We start from the raw sequence: 13,069 nt of genomic DNA, 5'->3' as shown, positions 1-13,069 counted from the left end.
AACAAAAACAAAAACACACAGGGGAGTGCCACTTGACTATGGAGGCAGAGATTGGAGTGATGCATCCACTAGCCAAGGAATGTCAAGGATTGCTGGTAACCACCAGAAGCTTGGAAAATCCAAGGAAGGAGGCCTGCCTAGAGCCTTCAGAGGGAGAGCCTGGCCCTGCTGATACCTTGAACACAGACTTTCAGCCTCCAGAACTGTGGATAAAATTCTGTTGTTTTAAGCCACCCAGTTTGTGGTACTTTACTATAGCAGCTCTAGGAAACTAGTCAAGGTGAAATACTGATTTTGCCAAAGTAAGGAAGCTTCATTACTTCCAATTTAAAAATTGGTCCCTTTGAAATTGAGGAAGACACAAAGAGATGGAAAAATATTCCATGCTCATGGATTGGAAGAATTAATATTGTGAAAATGTCAATGTTACCCAGGGCAATTTACATGTCTAATGCAATCCCTATCAAAATACCATGGACTTTCTTCAGAGACTTGGAACAAATCATCTTAAGATTTGTGTGGAATCAGAAAAGACCCCGAATAGCCAGGGGAATTTTAAAAAAGAAAACCATAGCTGGGGGCATCACAAAGCCAGATTTCAGGTTGTACTACAAAGCTGTGGTCATCAAGGCAGCGTGGCACTGGCACAAAAACAGACACATAGATCAATGGAACAGAATAGAGAATCCAGAAGTGGACCCTCAACTTTATGGTCAACTAATATTCAACAAAGGAAGAAAGACAGTCTCTTCAATAAATGGTGCTGGGAAAATTGGACATCCACATGCAGAAGAATGAAACTAGACCACTCTCTTGCACCATACACAAAGATAAACTCAAAATGGATGAAAGATCTAAATGTGAGACAAGATTCCATCAAAATCCTAGAGGAGAACACAGGCAACACCCTTTTTGAACTCGGCCACAGTAACTTCTTGCAAGATACATCCACAAAGGCAAAAGAAACAAAAGCAAAAATGAACTATTGGGACTTCATCAAGATAAGAAGCTTTTGCACAGCAAAGGATACAGTCAACAAAACTCAAAGACAACCTACAGAATGGGAGAAGATATTTGCAAATGACGTATCAGATAAAGGGCTAGTTTCCAAGATCTATAAAGAACTTATTAAACTCAACACCAAAGAAACAAACAATCCAGTCATGAAATGCGCAAAAGACATGAAGAGAAATCTCACAGAGGAAGACATAGACATGGCCAACAAGCACATGAGAAAATGCTCCGCATCACTTGCCATCAGGGAAATACAAATCAAAACCACAATGAGATACCACCTCACACCAGTGAGAATGGTGAAAATTAACAAGGCAGGAAACCACAAATGTTGGAGAGGATGCGGAGAAAAGGGAACCCTCTTGCACTGTTGGTGGGAATGTGAACTGGTACAGCCACTCTGGAAAACCGTGGAACCGGGGTTCCTCAAAGAGTTAAAAATAGACCTGCCCTACACCCAGCAATTGCACTGTTGGGGATTTACCCCAAAGATACAGATGCAGTGAAATGCCGGGACACCTGCACCCCGATGTTTCTAGCAGCAATGTGCACAATAGCCAAACTGTGGAAGGAGCCTCGGTGTCCATCAAAAGATGAATGGATAAAGAAGCTGTGGTCTATGTATACAATGGACTATTACTCAGCCATTAGAAATGACAAATGCCCACCATTTGCTTCAACGTGGATGGAACTGGAGGGTGTTATGCTGAGTGAAATAAGTCAATCAGAGAAGGACAAACATTATATGGTCTCATTCATTTGGGGAATATAAAAAATAGTGAAAGGGAATAAAGGGGAAAGGAGAAAAAATAAGTGGGAAATATCAGAAAGGGAGACAGAACATGGAAGACTCTGAACCCTGGGAAATGAACTAAGGGTGGTGGAAGGGAAGGAGGGCGGGGGGGTGGGGGTGACTGGGTGGCGGGCACTGAGGTGGGCACTTGACGGGATGAGCACTGGGTGTTATTCTGTATGTTGGCAAATTGAACACCAATAAAAAATAAAATTATAAAAATAAATAAATAAATAAAAATTGGTCCCTTTGGAGTAAATATCCATTCAGGCCTTTGGATTCCTCCCTCCGCTCTCCCTCACTCTACCAGAATGTGATTGAAGTTGCCTATTGGGTGTCTAGTCTTCATTTTTTTTTCTGGACTCAACTAAGGTCTCTCCTTTCCTTGTCTTCTGAATTCAACCTCTGCACTGCTGCTTCTAATGCTTATTCAATTTGCGCAGCCTGTGGAATATAAAGGCCTTTGTCAAAGATGCAAGGATATTCCTCATCCACCCCATGTTGGTAATAATTTGGAACTAGATAGGGAAGATCAAACCAGCCAGAGCACTGTGGATATCCTCAATGCAGGTGAGCCCTTTGCAAATCTTGCCTCCGGCATCCACAGCAGAGAGCCAAAGGGCTCTTGTGCAAGTCCAAACCTTCAGCACCTTGCTGCATCCAGCAAAAACTCCACTGTTATTCAATAGTTGAATCCACTCCTCAGTGAGTCATGGTGGGCACAGGGAAAGTGATGGGAGTCTGTACTCTGTTTTGAGATCAGCAATGACTACTCGTAGAAGGAGCTCTACGGTCCCTTCCTCTTTATCACAGTTCATGCATGTGTTAGCGCACACACACACTCTCTCATGCTCACATATACTCAACATCACAAGATTTTTCCAGGCCTCAACTACCTCTACCATCATAGCACCAAAAATACATTTTGTGTTAGTATACATAGAATAATAAATTCTTGCAATTCACCTTGCATTGTCTTCACTTAAACTCATCAAGCCATATTGGGATGTTAGATCTTCAGTCAAACCTGCTTTCATTGTGTAGCCAAGTCTCCCATTATGGTTTGTAAAGGGTTGAAATGCATTTACCCCTGAATGTCAAATGTGTATTTGATCTCCTATACACAGCCAGCAAAAGGAACTTTCAAAGACAAAACCAAGGAACAATTGCTTCCCTGGCTTTGAAATTTCAAACTCAACAAGGTATTCTATTTTTTAAAAAATAGCCAAGATAATACCAAATTATAATAAAATAAGTACCTGTATCCAATCCTAAAATAAATAACAAGGAAACTAGAAGAGGGAGAGGGAGCAAGCAAGGGAGGGGGTAGAGGAGTGTGCAAAGGTAGGAAGGGAAGCAGAAAAGGTTGAATTACAACTCAACATTCCATTCTTTAGACATACTGTGTGAAACCTGTATTTGAGGCAAGCATATTTTTGACATGATCAAGCCTTCTTCCTAGATTTCCTATCCTGAGGATGTTGATAGGATAAGACAATTATTTAGTTACAATAAATTATTTCCTTCAAGACGCTTGTTCCTCGACACCACCAACAGCAATGTGAAACAGCTTTGGTATATTTGCCAGGTGGTGTAATTGAAATACTGTATTGCATATGCAATTTCTGATCTTTGCACTTACTCGTCAAAGCAAGAAATGAAACAAAATCTTTGAAATGACACTGCAAAGCCCATTTTTCAATCAGGGGCGATCCCCAAATGGAAACAAGCTGGCTATACCACTTAACTACAATTTCATTCAGGATTTATATCTAACCTGCTTTAAAGTCTGAAATCTTTTATGGCACAAGTTTGGAATGAGAGAAGAAGAGACTGATTGGTTCAATAAACAATAATAAGTATCTAATCCTCAAAGAAATTAGCTTCTTCTAAAATGACCAGTTTTTCTGTCAGATTTCATCTTAAGTCTCCCAGGAGACAATTCGAGCTCAATAAGTCTCAAGGCCACCCTTCATTATAGAAGTTCATTCATGTGCCCAAGGAACAATACTGTCACAGTGGAGAACCTTGCAAACTTTGAAAGGAAATGCAACTTTCCACTAAAGAGCTGAAAACAAACTCCCAGCTAATAATTTCAGGTTAGAGACCAGAGACTGCCCTTGATCCCTCTTTTCTAGGGTGGAAGATGCCAATATCAACATTGCTGGGGTTTTGTTAAATTCATGAAGTCTTATGTGACTTAATCTCATTAGAGTGAGCCACTGCTCTTTCAGGCTTCTCGATGGGGCCAACCCCCAGGGAACAGTGCCCCTATTAAGACCTGCAGGCCATATTGATCCAGGAGCCAGACATCAGGTTTATATTTCCACCTAGACTCATGGACCCAGAGATCACTTTGTATGATTCATGATCTTTTGATTTTATATGTGTAGGAGAGGTGAAATATGATTTAAAGAGAAAAAGAACTACTGATATCCAAGGACAAAGTCTAGGGTATGCTTACTGAGAAATATTCATCTTGCACAAGGCTTAAATGAAATCAGACAAATGCAAAAATGTAGTGAAAAGAATACAAACTTTAAGTTTAGATAGAAATGAGTAAAGTACCAATCCCAGCAGATTTTTCACTTACCAACTGGGGATTATAATAATTTAAAGTGGATGAGGGGAAAGGTTAGCATTTTATATAATGCCTGATATAAAGATGGCCTTTAATAAATGATAACTGTAATTATCATTACTATGATTATTAACAAGTAAACTTGAATATTTTATCTTTAACTTTTCCTTTTAAAAAATAGGCTTTTTTCTCTTATAAAGTTATGGCAAAATAAGGCTGCTGGATACATATATTCAATAGTGTCTTAAGTCATATGTAACATAGAAATGCATATAAATTGCTACTTTAAGAGGTTCATACATAATTTTTATGATATGGATAGACTCATTATGTCTGTTTTATCATGTCCCATTACTGTTCTTTATTACAACTCCTGCACAAACTTCTTTCCTGTAGGGTGATTTGATATGATAGTGTCTGCCTTTTTCTTGGCACCAATACATTATTGCATTATTGACTTAATTATTGCAAATTAAGTCATATCTGTATTTTCCCCTTGAGGATGGGACAATTATAATAGTATTACTTTCCTTTATCCCAATTATCAATTTAAACTGGTAAAAGTTATTTAGAAGATGTTGTCACCCAAAATGGTGAATTGTGACTTGTGCCACCCCCCTCAAAGATGTAGTCCTAACCCTCAGTAGCTATGAATGTGATCATATTTGGAAATAGGGTCTTTGTAGAAGATCAGGTTAAGATGAGGTCACTAGGGTGAACTCTAATTTGATATAACTGGTGTGCTTGTAAGAAATTTGGAGAATGCCTGGGTGGCTCAACAGTTGAGCATCTGCCTTTGGCTCAAGGCACAATCCAGAGGTCTGTCAATCAAGTCCACATCAGGCTCTCTGCAAGGAGCCTGCTTCTTTCCTCTGCCTGTGTCTCGGCCTCTCTCTGTGTGTCTCTCATGAATAAATAAATAAAACTTTAAAAAAAAAAGGAGAAATTTGGGGAAAGAGACAGACATGCACATAAGGAGAATGCCACAGGAAGATGGTTGCAGAGAACTTTGGCATCTGCAGGCAAAATAAAACGTCAAAAATTGCCAGCAAAACCACCAGAAGCTTAGAAAGAGGCATAAAACAAATTCTCGTTCAGCCTTTCAGAAGGCGCCAACCCTGCCAGCACCTTCACCTTGGACTTTCAGCCTCCTCAATGGGGAGATAATAAATTTCTGTTGGTTAAGCCACCCCGTTGTGGGACTTTATACAGCAAGACTAGTACAGAAAGAGCACCTGTAAGGACCTTTAAGATCTTCATGTTAATTTTTCTTATCCTTAAAATTTGAGAAAAAAATACAATCAAGAACTAGCCTATCTCTGAAAATATGTCCAGAGGCCACAAGTATCTACACTTTCCAGTTTGAGAAACAATGTAAAACAGAACTTAATAATATTAATACCACATGTTACATGTGTACCTCCCCATCTCACTGGCAACATAAGCCAAAGGCAAAAGCCTTGCTGCATTAGAAGCTCTTTGGCATTATGCCAGATCCATACACAAGATATTCTAAAGGGCAAAGTTCAAAGAAAAAAAATTCTAATGATGTGCTTTTTCAAAGTGGCCACATCCATTACCCTTCAGCCCTACCCCATGGTCCGGCAAGACCACACACTGTTTGCCATTTACTAGTATAGCAATGAGTTACTGTACCTTTGTAGGCTGACTTTGATTTTACATCTTAAAGAAAATAATGTTTTAAAAAACCACCAAAAGATTTGAGAATAAAATCTGATATCCATCAGTTTGTTTCCTGCATTTAGCAGAAACCTGTTTATTTGTTTAGTTCTGGGCAGGAGATATTACTTCTTAGATTTTTTTTTTTAATATTCCAAATGCTTTGGTCTGAAGCCTTCAGGCTCTACTGCATTCTGTTTAGCCTATATTTAGAACAAAGCAAACACATGTGATTCTTTAGAGCTAAGCACTTCTGCCAGTGAGCCCTGGAAAATTGCTAACCCCAAAATAAAACAATACCGCTTTCTTTAAATACTTCTGTTTGCACTTACAGTGAGGCGATATTGATAGCAAGCGTCAGTTTGAGTGACCGAAAATAAACAGAAGTGAAGAAAACAGGGATTTTTGGTATTAAAGCCAGATTTATTTAGAGGAAATATATGACAAGTATCATTATTTTCTCAAATAGCGATCTCAGGATATCTCACCCATGAAGAAAAGTTATTGTGTCTTTTCCATGACCTCTAAGGCTTATTAACAGCTCTCACTGATCTGATCAGAGTTACATTGATTCTAAATTGAGACCAACATAGAAAGGCAAGGAAGATAGCTTGGTTCACCCAAAAAGACAACCTACAACAACAGGAAAAGATACCATAAGTTAAAGTGACCCCGTATCTGTGAAGGTCTAACTTTACCTTAGATAAGTAGCAGTATCTCCAATATTGGACATTCCCGCAATGGAGCAGCCTATATGCAAGAATAGCAGGAAACTCCATTGATTGGCCTTCATGCATCTCCTAAAACTCTGGACGTGACACCAATTCAAACTTAAGAACACAGGCATGGAGTGAGATGTGTGTTCTCACTTTGATGTCATTGATATGGGAGCTTTGGAAGCTCACAAGCTTTTGGGACCTCAGTTTCCCCATTTTATAAACTGACTGCATTGGATCAAAGACTCTAAAGTGCATCCTAGCACTACAATTTGGAAGGGAAATCAAATTATCCAACTCATGTTTACCAATTAAAATTGCTATGATATTCTTTTTTTTTTTTTTTTAAGATTTTTATTTATTTACTTATGAGAGACACAGAGAGAGGCAGAGACATAGGCAGAGGGAGAAGCAGGCCCTTGTTGGCAGCCTGATGCAGGATTCAATCCCAGGGATCACACCCTGAGCCAAAGGCAGATGCTCAACCACTGAGCCACCCAGGTGCAATAAACTTGCTATGATATTCTATTGAGTTCACATTTCCCATTCTTTCAAAGTTCAGATTCAACCATCATTTTTATTTGATACTTTGATACATAAAATTATATAATTCATAATTATTTCCTCAAGACACCAAATAAAACAAAAGCTTCCCCATAGCCTCATAAAGACATTTTCTACACATTTAAACTCTGCTTTAAAATAGAAAAAACAACTTAGAAATATATACACTAAATGTTAATAATGGTTATTCTGGATAGGGAGAGTATGGTAATTTTTATCTCCTTCAGTGTACATATCTTAATGTTCTAAAACTATCACACTGAAGATGTATTACATTTGTAAACTTATTTTTTCAAGAAAAAATAAGTAGTATGTTTTAAAAGTCTGTTTTAAGAGTGTCACAAATAAACCTTAAAAAAACACACAAATAAATTAATAAACAAAAAGTAGAATCACACCCATAAATAAAGAAAGCAAACTGATAATTGCAAGAGGGATTAGAGTTGGGGGGATCAGCAAAATGGGTGAAGAGGAATGCGAGACACAGGCTTCCCATTATGGAATGAGTAAGCCAAGGGAATAAATGGCAGAGCATAAGGAATATAATCAATAATATTTTAATAGTGTTGTATGGTGACAGATGGTAACTACATTTGTGGTGAACATAGCATAATGTATAATCTTGTCAAATAACCATGTTGTACACCTGAAACTAATGTAACATTGTGTGTCAACAATACTCAAATAAAAAAATTATTGAAAAAAAGAGTGCCACAGATCACACTATCACTCAAATTCTCTCTTCTTAGAGCAGTCAGTATTTCGTATTTACTTTATCTATACTACTATTAATATGAATAGTACTATAAAAGTATTATACTGCAGTTATTTTTTACATTAAATATATTTGTTTGGGGTGTTTTTTGGACTTTTTAATTTATTTATGAGAGACAGAAAGAGGAGAAGGAGGAGCAGAGGGAGAGGGAAAGGCAGACTCCAGGTGAGCATGGAGCCCAATGTAGGGCTCAATCTCAGGACCCCGAGATCACGACCTGATCCGAAAACAAGAGTAGGATAGTCAACTGACTGAGATACCAGGTGCCCCTAAATATATTTGTTTTCAACTTTATTGAGATATATCTTATGTGTCATAAAATTCACCCATTTCGTGTGCAATGTCATGATTTTTAGCAACTTTACTGAATGGTACCACCTTTACCATACATTGATTTTGGAATATTTCATCTCCCCAGTAAGACTCCTTGTGCCCATTTACAACTAATACCTCTTCCTCCATACATCTCAGCCTCAGACAACCTCTTATCTACTTGTTGTCCCTATCAGTTTGCTTTTTATGCACATTTTATATAAGTGGAGTCCTATATCATGATAACTGTATCTGGTTTCTTTCATTCCACATAATATTTTTGAAGTTCATCTTTAATATAGCATGTGTCAACAGCCCATTCCTTTTCAATGGCATATAATATTCCATTGTATGGTTACATAACATTTTGTTTATCTATTTACTTTCCAGTTAATTTTTATATTTATTTTTAACAACATTTTTATTTCTGCTACACTGCTTTCCATCTTCCTCTCTCAGTTTTCATTATTTATCAATATTATCACTCCTAGGATATGATGTCAAGTAAATTGATTCTTTTCCTGAGCTTTTGGAGAGGAACTGAGGCCTCTCAGTAACCAGAACCACCTTGCCAGTCACATCAATGAGCCATCTTGGAGGCAGATCTTCCAGTCCCAATTAATTCCCAATTGACATTTTGACCACAGCTTCATGAGAGCGACCCTGAGCCAGAGACAACCAGCTAAACTGCTCTCAAATTACTGGCCCACAGAAAACATGTGAGATAATAAATGTGTATCTTTGTTTTAAGCTACCTAATTTAGAGACAGTTTATTATTTTTTTTAATAAATTTATTTTTTATTGGTGTTCAATTTACCAACATACAGAAAAACACCCAGTGCTCATCCCGTCAAGTGTACGCCTCAGTGCCCGTCACCCGTTCACCCCCACCACCCGCCCTCCTCCCCTTCCACCACCCTTAGTTCATTTCCCAGAGTTAGGAGTCTTTATGTTCTGTCTCCCTTTCTGATATTTCCTACCCATTTCTTCTCCCTTCCCTTCTATTCCCTTTCACTATTATTTATATTCCCTAAATGAATGAGAACATATAATTTTGTCCTTCTCCGATTGACTTACTTCACTCAGCATAACACCCTCCAGTTCCATCCACATCGAAGCAAATGGTGGGTATTTGTTGTTTCTAATGGCTGAGTAATATTCCATTGTGTACATAAACCACATCTTCTTTATCCATTTATCTTTCGATGGACACCGAGGCTCCTTCCACAGTTTGGCTATTGTGGACATTGCTGCTAGAAACATTGGGGTGCAGGTGTCCCGGCGTTTCATTGCATCTTTATCTTTGGGATAAATCCCCAACAGTGCAATTGCTGGGTCATAGGGCAGGTCTATTTTTAACTCTTTGAGGAACCTCCACACAGTTTTCCAGAGTGGCTGCACCAGTTCACATTCCCACCAACAGTGCAAGAGGGTTCCCTTTTCTCCGCATCCTCTCCAACATTTGTGGTTTCCTGCCTTGTTAATTTTCACCATTCTCACTGGTGTGAGGTGGTATCTCATTGTGGTTTTGTTTTGTATTTCCCTGATGGCAAGTGATGCGGAGCATTTTCTCATGTGCTTGTTGGCCATGTCTATGTCTTCCTCTGTGAGATTTCTCTTCATGTCTTTTGCCCATTTCATGACTGGATTGTTTGTTTCTTTGGTGTTGAGTTTAATAAGTTCTTTATAGATCTTGGAAACTAGCCCTTTATCTGATACGTCATTTGCAAATATCTTCTCCCATTCTGTAGGTTGTCTTTGAGTTTTGTTGACTGTATCCTTTGCTGTGCAAAAGCTTCTTATCTTGATGAAGTCCCAATAGTTCATTTTTGCTTTTGTTTCTTTTGCCTTTGTGGATGTATCTTGCAAGAAGTTACTGTGGCTGAGTTCAAAAAGGGTGTTGCCTGTGTTCTCCTCTAGGATTTTGATGGAATCTTGTCTCACATTTAGATCTTTCATCCATTTTGAGTTTATCTTTGTGTATGGTGCAAGAGAGTGGTCTAGTTTCATTCTTCTGCCTGTGGATGTCCAATTTTCCCAGCACCATTTATTGAAGAGACTGTCTTTCTTCCAATGGATAGTCTTTCCTCCTTTATCGAATATTAGTTGACCATAAAGTTCAGGGTCCACTTCTGGGTTCTCTATTCTGTTCCATTGATCTATGTGTCTGTTTTTGTGCCAGTACCACACTGTCTTGATGACCACAGCTTTGTAGTACAACCTGAAATCTGGCATTGTGATGCCCCCTGATATGGTTTTCTTTTTTAAAATTCCCCTGGCTATTCGGGGTCTTTTCTGATTCCACACAAATCTTAAAATAATTTTTTCCAAGTCTCTGAAGAAAGTCCATGGTATTTTGATAGGGATTGCATTAAACGTGTAAATTGCCCTGGGTAACACTTACATTTTCACAATATTAATTCTTCCAATCCATGAGCATGGAATATTTTTCCATCTCTTTGTGTCTTCCTCAATTTCTTTCAGAAGTGTTCTATAGTTTTTAGGGTATGGATCCTTTACCTCTTTGGTTAGGTTTATTCCTAGGTATCTTATGCTTTTGAGTGCTGGAGACAGTTTATTATGCAGCGATAGATGACAACTATACATCAGATGGTCTTCTGTATTCCAGAAATTAATCCAAAAGTTTGGTTCATTTATGTTTTCCTATATCCCCCTCATCTACTTTCAGCAACTTTAAGAATTTATTCCTTTAGTATTTCACTGCCAATTTAATAGGTTTGGAGAAAGACAGGAATATTTGCATGTAGTCTTACCATCTTGTACCTGACCTCTGACTATTTTGTTGTAAATGATGCACATTTTTCTAGACGAAGCCTGAAAATAAACTACCAGGAATGGGAGGGAGGACCACCATTCTCCCCATACCACAATCTGTCCTTTTGTACCTGTTAACAACCTATTTTCTTGGAAAGATAAGAAAGTTTGTTAAAATTCCTGAAGAAGTTGGAAAGGAACAACCATGTGCACATGAAAATCACCTGAGGAACTTATCTCAAATGCACATTTCTAGACCTAGAGTCACAAAGATTCTTGAATGAGGCAGTGTGTGTGTGTGTGTGTGTGTGTGTGTGTGTGTGTGTGTGTGTTAAAGAAGCACTATGGGCAATGGAAAAGAATGATGGAATGGAACAGACAATCTAGAAATAGATCAAAGTAACCATAGAACTTTAATACATGATGAAGATGGCATCTTAAGTCACAAGGACAATGATTCTGGGATAACTCGTTTGCCACTTGGGAAAAGATAAAAAATCAAATACTGACCTCACACTATACATAAGAATAAACTACAGTTACTATACCAAATGAGAGATCTACTACAAAAAATGGAATCAAACAAGTTCTGGAAATTTGCATGGGTGAATTCCCCTATAACTTGCCTGTAGGAAAAGGTTTTCTGATTATCATTAAAATGTAGATGCAATAAACAAACACCCTAGATGATTCGTTTGCAGGTTGTCCCTAGATGTGATGCAGAAAGACATCATATATATGTCTCAGACATATATATATATATATATATATATATATATATATATATATATATATAACTGAGAAATATATATATAACTGAGAAAATATATTTTGTGTGTCATGTCTACTAGGCTTATATGAAAAATTACATAGAATTTTTATGATATGCAGTATATACTTTATTTGTATAAATGCTTTTTAGTTCCTGAAAAAAACAAGGCACCTCCTGTCCATTACTTAACTCTTATCTAGTTCACTCATTTAAATCCCCTAACCTTAGCTAGATAGAACACAGAAGGACAGGGCTTGTCCAACATTTGCCAAGGTCAGGGATGTGACCTCCCTCTCTCTGTTTTCACTATCTCTGTGAAACTATCTCCTCTCCACACCACAAATGGCTTACTCTATATTCAAGAGGAGCTTCTGAGTTCTGCCTTATAACTTAAGTTAATATTTCTTACTTCCTCTCAGAAGATGTCAGCTTCCAACAAAACATAAAACTTGTCACTTGAATTCATCAACCAGGTAAGAAAAACAGTGCTCTTCCAACTCCATTCAACACTTATTAGTAAAAGAATGTAGGGTGGCTTTGTAGCTGAGTATTATTTTCAAAGCAGTGAATTGTATAGCTTTACATTAAGAATTTAATTACAGTTTACATATGTACTAGTAACACTTGCCAGATTTCACTTGGCAAACCAGCTACAGCATTAACACTTAACTTTTCCTTAAAGGAAGGGAAATGTACTTAGAAGTGTTAGGCCTCTAAAATGTTACTTAGAATCACCAGAGAATTGAATCCAATATTTACTTGTATATGTATTTTTCAACCAACTTCTGAATTGCTGAATCAGCTTGCTACCCACTGGTAACTTCTACAAGTTTCTCTATTTAGGGCTTTTCCACCATGAGTATTTAGAGAAACTTCCACTCCTGAAGAATAAAACTAATGACATTTGCCTCTGTTCCAGTGGTCACTGTGACAGGAGAAAGTCCCCCAGAAGCATTTGGGGCTATAAGACAAGCAAATTGTGAATGGTGTGAGGTAAGAATACAATTATATCTTCTTTTTCCTTATGGCTAACCAATTACCCCAGCGTTATTCATTGAATAATTCATCCTTTTCCCACTGATACCC

Source organism: Vulpes vulpes, chromosome 14 (assembly GCF_048418805.1).
Source record: "Vulpes vulpes isolate BD-2025 chromosome 14, VulVul3, whole genome shotgun sequence".
Classification (NCBI taxonomy): Eukaryota; Metazoa; Chordata; class Mammalia; order Carnivora; family Canidae; genus Vulpes; species Vulpes vulpes.
The sequence above is the reverse complement of the archived record's forward strand: the minus strand, read 5'-3'. Positions refer to the sequence as shown.